We start from the raw sequence: 12,987 nt of genomic DNA on the forward strand, positions 1-12,987 counted from the left end.
ATGAAATGCTTCACAGAACTAGAATAAACTATTATAAAATTCATATAATCAAAACAGAGCCTGAATAGGCAAGGCAATTCTAAGCAAAAAGAACAAAACCGGGGGCATAACATTACCCAACTTCAAACTATACTGCAGGGCTACAGTAACCAAAACAGCATGGTACTAGCATAAAAGGAAGACACATAGACCAATGGAATGGAATAGAAAGCCCAGAAATAATGCTGCATACCTACAGCAATCTGATCTTCAACAAAGTTGCCAAAAGCGAGCAATGAGGAAAGGACTCCCCGTTCAATAAACGGTGCTGGGCTAACTGGATAGCCATATGCAGAATATTGAAACTGGGCCCATACCTTAAACCACATATAAAATTAACCGAAGATGGAATAAAGACTTAAATATGAAACCCAAAACTAAAAATTAAAAAAAAAAGAAAAAAAGAAAAAAAAGAAAAGAAAGAAAGAAACAGAACCTGTAAGGCATTTCTTCAGTGCCCTATGTAGGCAATACCATTATGGACATAGGACCTGGCAAAGTTTTTGTGATTATGTAATTGCAATAAAAAACAAAACTGAGAAATGAGATCTACTTAGACTAGAGAGATTCTGTACAGCGAAAGAAACTATGATCAGAGTAAACAGACAACCTATAGAATGGAAGACAACATTTGCAGAATGTGCATCCAACAAAGATCTAATATTGAAAATCTATAAGGAACATAAAATTCTCAAGCAAAAGAATAAAAAGCAATCACATTAAAAAGTGGGCAAAGGACATGAACTGACATGTTTCAAATGAAGACATCATGTGGCCAACAAGCATATGAAAAAATGGACCAAAAAGGACCTGAATAGGCAAGGCAATAATAACCACTAGTCATCAAGGAAATGCAAATCAAAACTACAGTGAGATACCATCTCACCTCAGTCAGAATTATTATTACTAAATAATCAAAAAATAACAGATGCTGGTGAGGTTGCAGAGAAAGGGGAACACTTATATGCTGCTGGTGGGAGTATAAATTAGTTCACTCATTGTGGAAAGCAGTATGGCAATACCTCTAAGAGCTAAAGATGGAACTACCATTCAGCCCAGCAATATAATTACTAGGTATATACCGGACGAATATAAATGATTCTACCATAAAGACACATGTATGTGAATTTTCAGTGAAGCATTATTCACAATATCAAGACACGGAATTCACCTAAATACCATCAATGACAGATTATATAAAGAAAATATGGTACATATACACCATGGAACATTATACAGTCATAAAAATGAATGAGATTGTGTCCTTTGCAGCAACATGTATGGAGCTGGTGGCCATTATCCTAAGCAAATTAATGCAGGGACAGAAAACTAAATACCATATATTCTCACTTATAAGTGGGAGCAAAACAATGAATACACATGGACACAAATGAGGGAACAACAGACACAGGGGCCTACTTGAGAGTGGAGGGTGGGAGGAGGGAAATAACATAAAAAACGTATTTATCAGGTATTATGCATATTATTTGGATGATGAAATAATCTGTACACCAAACCCCTATGATAGTTTACCTATATAATAAACCCGTACATTTACTCCTGAACTTAAAAGTAGAAAAACAAAGAGTGTGATTTACATCACTGCGATCATACTTAGATATAAGAATAGTTCAAATAGAAGGAAGATACACCAACTGGATTAGGAATTGCTGGCTGGTAGATATGAAGACCTCTTATCTTATTATAACATTCACTGGAACCAGGGTATTTCTTCAGTGCCCTACAAAGGCACCGGTGTTTGGTGGAAGTTTTGGACAGTGATAAAGCCATTGATATGTCACTGACTATCTTTATGCTCTGAACACCACCCCACCTTTTCTTTTTGTAGAAATAATTGAAATAAAATCAAATGTTTACTTAGATTTTACTTCAGTCCAGATGCTTTTTAAAGCATACTGTATACATTTTCTTACAGAATGTTTAGAAGAGTAAATCTTTGAGATGTGCCTTTATTTATCTACATTTCAGAGATAAGAAAACTGACATAACTAGGTTAAGTAACTATATTACCATTATGATTGTTGTCATATTATAATATGGATTCTCAGTGAGTTGTATTTCACCTTAGACATTTTCAAGCCTTTGTGGGGCACCACTTCTAGCCATTCTGTATGAGGTAAACAAAAGAAAGAAAAGAGGGAAGGAGCAAGGGAAAGACAGATGGAGGTGGGGGGTTGTTGAGGGTTTGCTTCCATGTACTCCAGGCTTCTCAGGGCAGCTTCCAATAATGAATATAACTTAGCTGCTTGTGACTTAATCAAGCGGGAGGAAAGAGTTAAAATAGGCAACAAGGGAGAGAAGCAAAGAGAAATGATTCTTCCAACCTTGCAGACTCAAAAACATTGCAAAATAATATACTGCATGACCAAGTTGCCATAGCTTTGTGCATTTCCAGGTCCATAATAATGGCCACTAGCATTTCTCTAATGAGCAGTGATGATGAGCATTTTTTCGTAAGTTTGTTGACTGCATAAATGTCTTCTTTTGAAAAGTGTCTGTTCATATCCTTCACCTACTTTTTGATGGGGTGGTTTGTTTTTTCTTAATTTGTTTTAGTTCTTTGTAGACTCTGGATATTGGCCCTTTGTCAGACAGGTAGATTGCAATTTTTTTTCCCATTCTGTTGTTTGCTGGTTCGCTCTAATGATTGTTTATTTTGCTGTGCAGAAGCTCTTAAGTTTGATTAGATCCCATTTGTCTATTTTGGCTTTTGTTGTCATTGCTTTTGGTGTTTTAGTCATGAAGTCTTTGCCTTTGCCTATGTCCTGAATAGTATTGCCTAGGTTTTCTTCTAGGGTTTTTATGGTGTTAGGTCTTACATTTATATCTTTAATCCATCTGGAGTTAATCTTTGTATAAGGTGTAAGGAAGGGGTCCAGTTTCAGCTTTCTGCATATGCCTAACCAGTTTTCCCAACACCATTTATTAAATAGAGAATTCTTTCTCCATTGCTTATATTTGTCAGGTTTGTCAAAGATCAGATGGTTGTATATGTGTGGCATTGCTTCCAAGGCCTCTGTTCTGTTCCATTGGTCTATATCTCTGTTTCGGTACCAGTACCATGCTGTTTTGATTAGATCATTTAAAAATCTGGAGACAACAGGTGATGGAGACAATGTGGAGAAATAGGAACACTTTTACACTGTTGGTGGGAATGTAAATTAGTTCAACGATTGTGGAAGACAGTGTGGCGATTCCTCAAGGATCTAGAAATAGAAATACCATTTGACCCAGCAATCACATTACTGGGTTATACCCAAAGGATTAGAAATCATTCTATTATAAAGACAGATGCACATGTATGTTCATTGCGGCACTGTTTACAATAGCAAAGACTTGTAACCAACCCAAATGGCCATCAACGATAGACTGGATAAAGAAAATGTGGCACATATACACCGCAGAATACTATGCAGCCATAAAAAGAATGAGCTCATGTCCTTTGCAGGGACATGGATGAAGCTGGAAACCATCATCCTCAGCAAACTGACAGAAGAACAGAAAACCAAACACCACACGTTTTTACTTATAAGTGGGCATTGAACAATGAGAACACATGAACACAGGGAGGGGGACATCACACACTGGGGCTTGTTGGGGGGTGAGGGAGCTAGGGGAGGGATAGTAGGGGGTGGGGGCATTGGGGAGGAATAACATTAAGAGAAATACCTAATGTAGGTGACTGAAGGATGTCTGCATGTGTATACCTATGTAAAAATCCTGCACGACCTGCACATGTACCCCAGAACTTAAAATATAATAAAAAAAGAATGAGTTCATTAAAAAAAATGGCCACTAGCATATCCTCGTGGTCTTGTCACTTATCCCACTTAGAATTCAAGAACCTAGTGATATACATCATATAGAGAGACCCCACAATCATAGATAGACAGTGGTTCAATTCAGAGGAGATTTTCTTGACATGAACAATTGAAGATCATAGCTATTTGATTACTTGCCTTCAGGTAATGTCAGTAAGTCTAGCAATACAGTCCCTCCAAGAGTAGCATTCCAGTCTCTAGTTGGCACTGTTATTAGAGTCAAATGCAATTCATCCCTTTCCTATCTACCCATTTCCCAAACTCAGTTTTCAGATACACAATTTTAAATTGGATTCAAAAGTCAGTTATTGAGCCCTTACTGCATGCATAGTACTCTGGTAAGTGCTAACTTCAGTGATTTAACTCAGTAACATGGGCATGTTGGAATCTACTGTTCTAGTTTTTGGTCCCCAGCCAAAGCTGAGCAGAAAAGTTGAAAAAAAGAACTGCTATTCAAGTTGAGTCATATTGGTAAGTTTCCAAGGCCTTTGGATCTAAGCTTTTGTTATTCTGTGTTTCGTTTGCTCAAGTTGATTGTGACTGCTGAAAGCAAGTTGCTCCAGTCCAAACAACATTTTGGGGCATTAAAGGTGTTATTTTCACTGCTTATTATCAACTTCCAGTAGGATCCTGTAGACAAATGCTGCAGTGATCTCATTAGTTGGTATCTTCTTTGTGCACAGTCCCAGAGTGTTCTGTACTTTCATTATGAGATGTTCACATGGAGCATTGCACAGTCCAACATATGCCAGGACTTGGAGAAGAGAAATGAGTTAAAGGCCTTTTTGAAGTTCCTTCTTTGAGTGGCCTGAAAATCTTGATCAGTTAGCATTTGAATGTTGGTATTAAAAAGTCTAAATCTAATTTGTGGGTATTGTTTGTGACTTTGACTTCTCCTGGAGTGGAAGTAGAGGCAAGGCTGTGGTATAACAACAACACAAATACCAAACTAAAACAAAATAAATGAAAACAATTTATTTAAATATAGTATTATTTAAAAATAAGAAGTTATTGGATTTTCAAAGTTATGCCAGCAGTTTTATCTACCAATTACCTAAACATTTGTCTTCAACAAAACCATAAAACACACACACACACACACACACATGCATGCACTGTATTTCAAATGTGACATGCATGTATAGTTTTGGGATGGTTATTTCCACTCTGTTGAGAAGTGATATACTGAGCATAATGAAAACTGTCAGTGTATTGCTTCTGCTTTATTCAAGGTGAAAATATCACTGTAATCACTTTCATGAAAATATGATCATTTCTGTTTTCCTGTTCATTTAATACGACTGGGAAATATCATTTGCACTAAATTTTTCATAATGAACATGGAAACATTATAGAAAACTAAGTATTATGACTCAAGTTTCTGGTAAGCCATAATTTCTTCGGAACTACCTAATATGTAAATATTAATGACAAAGAATTTTGGGGTTAGCGTTGTTAATAAAAGAGTATTTGTCATTTTTCTAATGAGGATTTACTAAATATAATTAACAAAGAAGAGACAATGACATTTTCTATAGATGGCAGCTCTAACAAATACATTTGTAAATATCATCTTGGCCATCATCAGGTACATTTTAATAGCAAAGCTAATAGCTGTCAATCATGGTAAATGGGTAATTAGAAATTCTACTCTTACTGAATACAGTTTATTGTCATGTCAGATATTTTTTGGTTGACAATTTTAGGGATGCATCTCAGCTAGGCCCAAACTAGTCACATGCCAACTATACAGGGCTCAGGTATGAGAGTGTCGGTAGCCGCCATTTAAGAACAGAAATTAAAGGCAATTATGCCCTGTGACAAAACATGATGAATTCAATTTGTCTCTCACAGACATTGACCATTATTTACAGAAATAAGATAAAATATAGCAACTTGGTATCAGAAGTTGAAGTTAGGAACAAATGGGAATACAGCAACGGGGATATTTGGGGAAAAAAAAAAAAAAAATATATATATATATATATATATATATATATATATATATATATATGTTTCCTGGGCTATACATTAGAATCATTGGACTTCACACCAAGCCATTTAATCTGAATTTTGGCAGAAGAGGTTAGGGCCAGGCATTAGTATTTTTTTAACCTCTTCTATGTGTATTTTAAAGGTGAACCAGTGTTGAGAAACTCCATCATAGAGCTGTGCATATCAAACTTTAATGTGCGTATGAATCACCTGGAAATCTTGTTAAAATGCAAATTCTGAATCAGTAAGCCTGAGTTAGGTCCAGAGATTCTGTAATTTCTAACAAAGGCTCGGGTGATGATGATGATGTTAGTCCATAGGCCACATTTTGAGTTTCAAAACTTAGAGAATATTATCCACCAATGGTTGTGTAAGTGAAGTAGCAAGTGAAGAAGGGTTAGTTCATGTTTGTAAGTGAAAGAGGAAGGATGTTGAAAGAATGCAAGGATGCTCTTTTGGGTTAATCTTGATGTGACTTGAAGATAGGTGAAGGCCTTTATGACTTTGTTATAATTCTAGTTTTAGCTCAAAATGCTACTGCATGAAAAGGTGATATTAAATTCTAGAGCAGTTGTTTCAGACTGCTGTTTATTAGAAAGTCCTCTTTAGTTGGAGCTCTGCAGGATTCCTTCCTGAAAAAAAAAATTTTCAGCACTTTATTATCCCCTTAATAGCAAACAATCACCACTAGAACACGTGAACAGGTTTTCTTAATGGCCAGAAACGCAGCAATTTTAGTCACTGATGACTAATTTATTAATGGTTTCTTAAACTTGTTATAAAACTGAAAGAAAAAATACATGCACTGTGGAAAGAAAAATAAAACTAATTTTTTAACAAGGTATCCAAATTTAATGCAAAACACACCTCTAAAACTTGACAGTCCCTGGAGTTCCCCCCTTGCACGGTGACTTTAGGTAAATTTCTTATACTACTCTCTGAGAATAACAAAAAGGAGAGAAAAGATATTTGTGGTGTTAGGTCATGAAGATGCAAAATTATTAATATTTTATAGAAACTCTTTGTAACCTTTGTCTCTGGGGACAGAACTAAAATGTGCATTATTGGCTAGGCATGTTCAATACCATCTCTACTGTATATATTTATATTTTGGGAAAAATTATTTGGCCATCAGTCAGTGTTTTTTGAGCTATGTGCCTATGTGGCTTAGAAATATAGTCCACTGCTTAAACAAAGTGCCATGGTTTCATGTATACCATATGGCTGATACCTAAACATGTTCTGAGATTCTACTTGCTGTTTCAGGAGCTGTCAATGTGCATTAGATCAGTCTGACCAAAGAAAAGAAGAAAGGTCTCTGAGAGTAAAATTTGCTTATTCACTATTTCACCTGACCACCTTTTTTCCAGCACGTAAACAGTCGGCAGTTACTGTTATGATCTATTATGTTATATTATTTGTAGCCCTCCCGTGAATATATATTATATGTAAATGAGACAATGTTTGTGAATTGCCTAGATCAGTGCTGGGCACACAGTAGTTCAAAAATGTTAGACTCTATTCTTTCCCCGTTAAGATCAAAGCCTAGTTTCCATTAGTGTGATTTTTGGAAAATTACTTATTTTAGCTGAAGTTTCTTAACTGTAAAATAAGCATATACATATTATACTTTGTAGATTTTAAAATAAAATGTAAAGAACAATTTAGGCTTTTTTGCACGGTTTAGTACCTAAATCATAGCAGAAATTTAATAAATTGTGACAATCAATATCATAATTTCAAATTAGTGAAACTAGAATTTGTAAAATTGAATTCTATTTTGATTTATATGTTAAAAATTATGATCACAGTGTATGTAATTTTTCAAGTGATTTATGTACAAGTAGCAGTCACTTTCAGAAAATACATATACCTGTGGTAACTTCAGATTAAGATTCCAGCAGTTATTTGCAGTGTGATGCTTTTTGCAGTTCTGCTTCTTTTATTTTTATTTCTTTTGATCCCTTAGCTAGAAAGCAGCAGAAGTGGAAAGACCATTTGAGCATAAAACAATTAGAATAGAGTGGTCCTTCTTTCAAGCAATTAATTTTGTATGCATATATTGGTGTACCCTAAATACTTTCTTTTGCTCAGACTGTTTACAGTTGACCCATTTCTGTTCATGTTAGGGCAGCTGCCAATCCTATCCTCTGCCATCCAATACATGCATCTACCTTCAGCCCAAGGGAGATATATAACCATGAATATTATTTTAATACTAAAACTGACTAAGCTTAAGATTAATGATACTGATAATATTACCTACCATTTCAGTTTCAGGAGAAGGTATAGTATAGTGCTTAAAAAGATAGTCTCTGAAGTCAAATTGCCCAAGTAAAGAATTCTAGATCTGAATTTGCTACCTTTGTGACGAAAGGAAAGTAATCTAATTTCTAATTGCCACTGTTCCTTCAAATATAAAATAATATAATAATAGTCATTACCATATAGTATATTATGAAGATTAAATGAATTGTTATGTGTATACTGCAATACATTCCAGTTATCATGATGATGAAAATGACAATAATCAAACAATTGAAGTGGCTCAAGAGAAGCCAAAGGTTTTCTTTAGCACATTGAGCTTTTACAGTTCTATAGAAGGCAATCAAGACTTCTGCTCTATAAACCTCCTTGGCTTGAGGTTTGATAGTGTTATATTATGGCAATTCTTTGTCCTTCTGCTTCCCTAAAAGGCATTCACCTTTTTAATTCAGAGCTTTATTTCCTTGGCAATCAGTGCATTCCAGGCTAGTATACTCTCTGTAAGAAAACATTGGAACAAATTTCACTACTTTGTTGCCTGTGTGAATTCCTCTCTTGTTCATGAGAATATGGCCTTTCTTGGCCTTTTCTCTTTTCCCAGCACTCATGGGAATATATAAAATACAAAAATTCTGCTACCACAGAGTTAACTTTAAAACATATAATTAGTACATTTTTAAAAATCCATTGAGCTAGGATTTTCATGCAGAAAATAATATTTCTTAAGCTTAATAAATGAGTTTGGAGATACCCCTCACTTATCTGTGTGGCACAAGGTAAGCATCTTCTTCAGTTGTCTGACTCAGAGATGGAGTTATAGAACATCCTTCTTATTCTGACAGGCAAGTTTTATCAGTATAATGCAGTTATTGGAAGTCCTTAGAAAAGTCTAGAAGTTTGAATAGTGTTTGGAGGCAGAGGCACCTTAGTTTGAATACTGTCTCTGTAACTTAGCTGAATGACCTTAGGGTAGTCACCTCCTTGGCAACTCGCCAAGTTTCCTCAGAAGAAAATAATATACTCTATGTAATGCTATTTAATAAGAGAATTGCTACATAAGTACTCACTAAATGGTTATTACTGATCATCTTCATACGAGTGTCTTCTTGGATTGCTTCTCTATTTCACACACTCGTCAGCAAAGCAAATATACAGAAAGATTCATTGCTATTTATTGTCATTTATTTCCTCTCGTTTTCTTTTTTTTCCTCTCAGATTGCCAGAGTTACCCCTAACCCCATAATATGATATATTCTAGTATTGCAGTTTAGTTACAAATAAATGGGAAAAAAAGCCTGACACAGTGACTGGCATGTACATGTAGTCACCATTGGAAAACAGTATCTTATTGATTGTTGTAACAGTTATCATTGTCAGTTATTATTTAATGATTAACTTTATTTTATTTTGCAAAAAAAGTCTAGAAATAGCTTACAACACCCTCTAGAATGCTTCTTGTTTTCACATGAAATACAGCTAGATAGGTGTAGGTAGATAGATATATAGATTGGATTCAGACTATGAGATTCACCTCATTTTAGACTTTAAGCCTGAATAAACTGGGATTCTGACATGTAGAAGGCCTAGAGTGTTAGTTACCCTAGGACAATAGATTATCTATTATTTCCCTTATCTGCTCTTTGGCAAAGACCACACCCACTCTTCAGTGTAGGAGCACAAAACCCTACTGTTATTAGTTGAGGACAGAGCAAATTATGCTCCTCGGGATACTCGGAACAAATTTTTTAAAAAGAAATTTTTTGCCAGGCGCGGTGGCTCAAGCCTGTAATCCCAGCACTTTGGGAGGCCGAGGCGGGTGGATCACGAGGTCAAGAGATCGAGACCATCCTGATCAACATGATGAAACCCCGTCTCTACTAAAAATACAAAAATTAGCTGGGCATGGTGGCGTGTGCCTGTAATCCCAGCTACTCAGGAGGCTGAGGCAGGAGAATTGCCTGAACCCAGGAGGCGGAGGTTGCGGTGAGCCAAGATCACGCCATTGCACTCCAGCCTGGGTAACAAGAGTGAAACTCCGTCTCAAAAAAATAATAATAATAATAAATAAAAAGAAATTTTTTCACACCAGAATTTTTTATTAGCAATGTCTACTACATACACAAATCACAGCTGAAATTTTATTTAAAATGTCAAATACATTCACAGCATCTCTGTGTTCCCCCTCAAATCCGTCCCCCTTGCTGTTTCTAAATTTGCTGATGACCAGCAGTCAAAAGACTCCTAGTCAAAAATGTGTGCTGAGAACCAGGATCAGAAGTACCTCCTCAGGAAAAAATCGACAAATGATTGAAGCAGCAATGGCAGCAGTAGCTGTAACCCCCAAACTGAAATGCCAAGACAGGTGGTCCCATTTTCAGCCTTTCAGGGTTGAGCAAAAAGCTGCTGCAGGCACCTTTCTTTCACAAACATTGGTCCTCTTATTAAGATTCTGGGGCCATCAGCCTGCAACCTGTCATGGCTGTACAGCTCTTGACCTCCACAGATGAATCAGTGCTGCCTCCAGCAATCTCAAGTTTTCCTTGGTATATTTCAGTTGTACCATTAGGACAGGGAAGACAAAGAACACTAAAGCAGGTCCCCAAAACCATGGAGCTTAAGCAATGGAGAGTTGTTGACACACTAGAAGCTGATGTCTCTTTTAGCTTCCAAAACTAATATACACTGATTTTAGAACGGATTTTTAAAAAATTGTCTTTAGGTTCTGGGGTACATGTGCAGATCATACAGGATTGTTGCATAGGTACATACATGGCAATGTGGTTTGCTGCCTCCATCCCCAAGTCACCGATACCTGGCACTTCTCCCCATGTTATCCCTCCCCAATCTCCCCACCTCCTGCTGTCCCTCCCCAGCACCCCCCAACAGACCCCAGTGTGTGATGCTCCCCTCCCTGTATCCATGTGTTCTCATTGTTCAGCACCTGCCTATGAGTTAGAATATGCAGTGTAGAACTGATTTTTAAAAATACTTTTAGTTCATTCACTTTTGTGTTGAAAATGTAGGCAACTGAATGTCAGCTGAGTAAACGTGAACAATACCTAATATTAGTCTCTTAAGAGTTTGAAGAGAACATGCTCCTTACCAATTGTATGGTATGTCTTAATCAGGAATAAATGATACAAATATTTATCAGCAAGACCATTAATATGATATTAAACATTTAAGTTTGCCATGCTTTTGTATTGATTTAATTTTGCTTTGGGTTTATTCAATTAATAACATAAGGGAGTGAATGAGATTACATATCTGTATGGCTCACATGTGCTTTTGCTCAGGCTCTTCCACTAGGTAAAATCTTGCCTGCTGCCAAACTGGCAAAGATCCTTTAAAGACTGATGTAAGGCTTACATTTATAAACTTGCATATGTTGAACCAGCCTTGCAACCCCGGAATGAAGCCTACTTGATCATGATGGATAAGTTTTTTGATGTTCTGTTGCAATCGGTTTGCCAGTATTTTATTGAATATTTTTGCATCTATATTCATCATGGATATTGGCCTGAAGTTTTCTTTCTTTCTTGAGTCTCTGCTAGGTTTTAGTATCAGGATGATGTTCATCTCATAAAATGATTTGGGAAGGATTCCCTCTTTTTGGATTGTTTGGAATAGTTTCAGAAGGAGTGGTACCAGCCCCTCTTTGTATGTCTGGTAGAATTCAGCTGTGAATCCATCTGGACCTGGGCTTTTTTTGGTTGGTAGGCTATTAATTGCTGCCTCAACTTCAGACCTTATTATTGGTGTTTCAACTTCTTCCTGGTTTAGGCTTGGGAGGGTGCAAGTGTCCAGGAATTTATTCATTTCTTCCAGGTTTACTGGTTTATGTGCATAGAGTTGTTTGTAGTAATCTCTGATGGTAGTTTGTATTTCTGTGGAGTTGGTGGTGATATCCCCTTTATCGTTTTTTATTGCATGTATTTGATTCTTCTCTCTTTTCTTTTTTATTAATCGGGCTAGTGGTCTATTTTGTTGATCTTTTCAAAAAACCAGCTCCTGGATTTATTGATTTTTTGAAGGGTTTTTTGTGTCTCTATATCCTTCAGTTCTGCTCTAATCTTAGTTATTTCTTGTCTTCTGCTAGCTTTTGAGTATGTTTTATCTTGCTCCTCTAGCTCTTTCATTTTTGATGATAAGTTGTCGATTTTAGATCTTTCCTTGCTTCTCATGTAGGCATTTATGACTATAAGTTTCCCTTAGACACTGCTTTAAATGTGTCCCAGAAATTCTGGTATGTTGTGTCTTCATTCTCATTGGTTTCAAAGAACATCTTTATTTCTGCCTTCATTTCATTATTTATTGAGTCAACATTCAAGAGCCAGTTGTTCAGTTTCCATGAAGTTGTGTGGTTTTGAGTTAGTTTCTTATTCCTGAGTTCTAATTTTATTGCCCTGTGGTCTGAGAGACTGTTATGATTTCCATTCTTTTGCATTAGCTGAGGAATGATTTACTTCCAATAATGTGGTCAATTTTAGAGTAGGTACAATGAGGTGCTGAGAAGAATGTATATTCTGTGGATTTGGGGTGAAGATTTCTGCAGATGTCTATTAGGTCCGCTTGGTCTAGATCTGAGTTCAAGTCCTGGATATCCTTGTTAATTTTCTGTCTCATTGATCTGTCTAATATTGACAGTGGAGTGTTAAAGTCTCCCACTATTATTGTGTGGGAGCCTAAGTCTCCTTGTAGGTTGTTAAGAACTTGCTTTATGTATCTGGGTGCTCCTGTATTGGGCGCATATATATTTAGGATCATTAGATCTTCTTGTTGCATTGATCCTTTTACCATTATGTAATGCCCTTCTTTGTCTCTTTTGATCTTTGTTGGTTTAAAG

At 36.3% G+C, this 12,987-nt stretch overlaps 1 long non-coding RNA gene across 1 annotated transcript in view; it reads left to right on the top strand.

The window, feature by feature from the left end:
* The window catches only part of LOC119467870, a 9,396-nt gene extending 6,762 nt beyond the window's left edge, over nucleotides 1–2,634 (top strand). The window contains exon 3 of the long non-coding RNA XR_005196510.1: nucleotides 2,519–2,634. This is a non-coding gene — a long non-coding RNA (uncharacterized LOC119467870). The remainder of the gene's footprint in view (nucleotides 1–2,518) is intronic.
* The last annotated feature ends 10,353 nt before the right edge of the window (nucleotides 2,635–12,987 follow it).

The sequence above is a fragment of the Cebus imitator genome, unplaced genomic scaffold, assembly GCF_001604975.1.
Source record: "Cebus imitator isolate Cc_AM_T3 unplaced genomic scaffold, Cebus_imitator-1.0 Scaffold343, whole genome shotgun sequence".
NCBI classification, from domain to species: Eukaryota; Metazoa; Chordata; class Mammalia; order Primates; family Cebidae; genus Cebus; species Cebus imitator.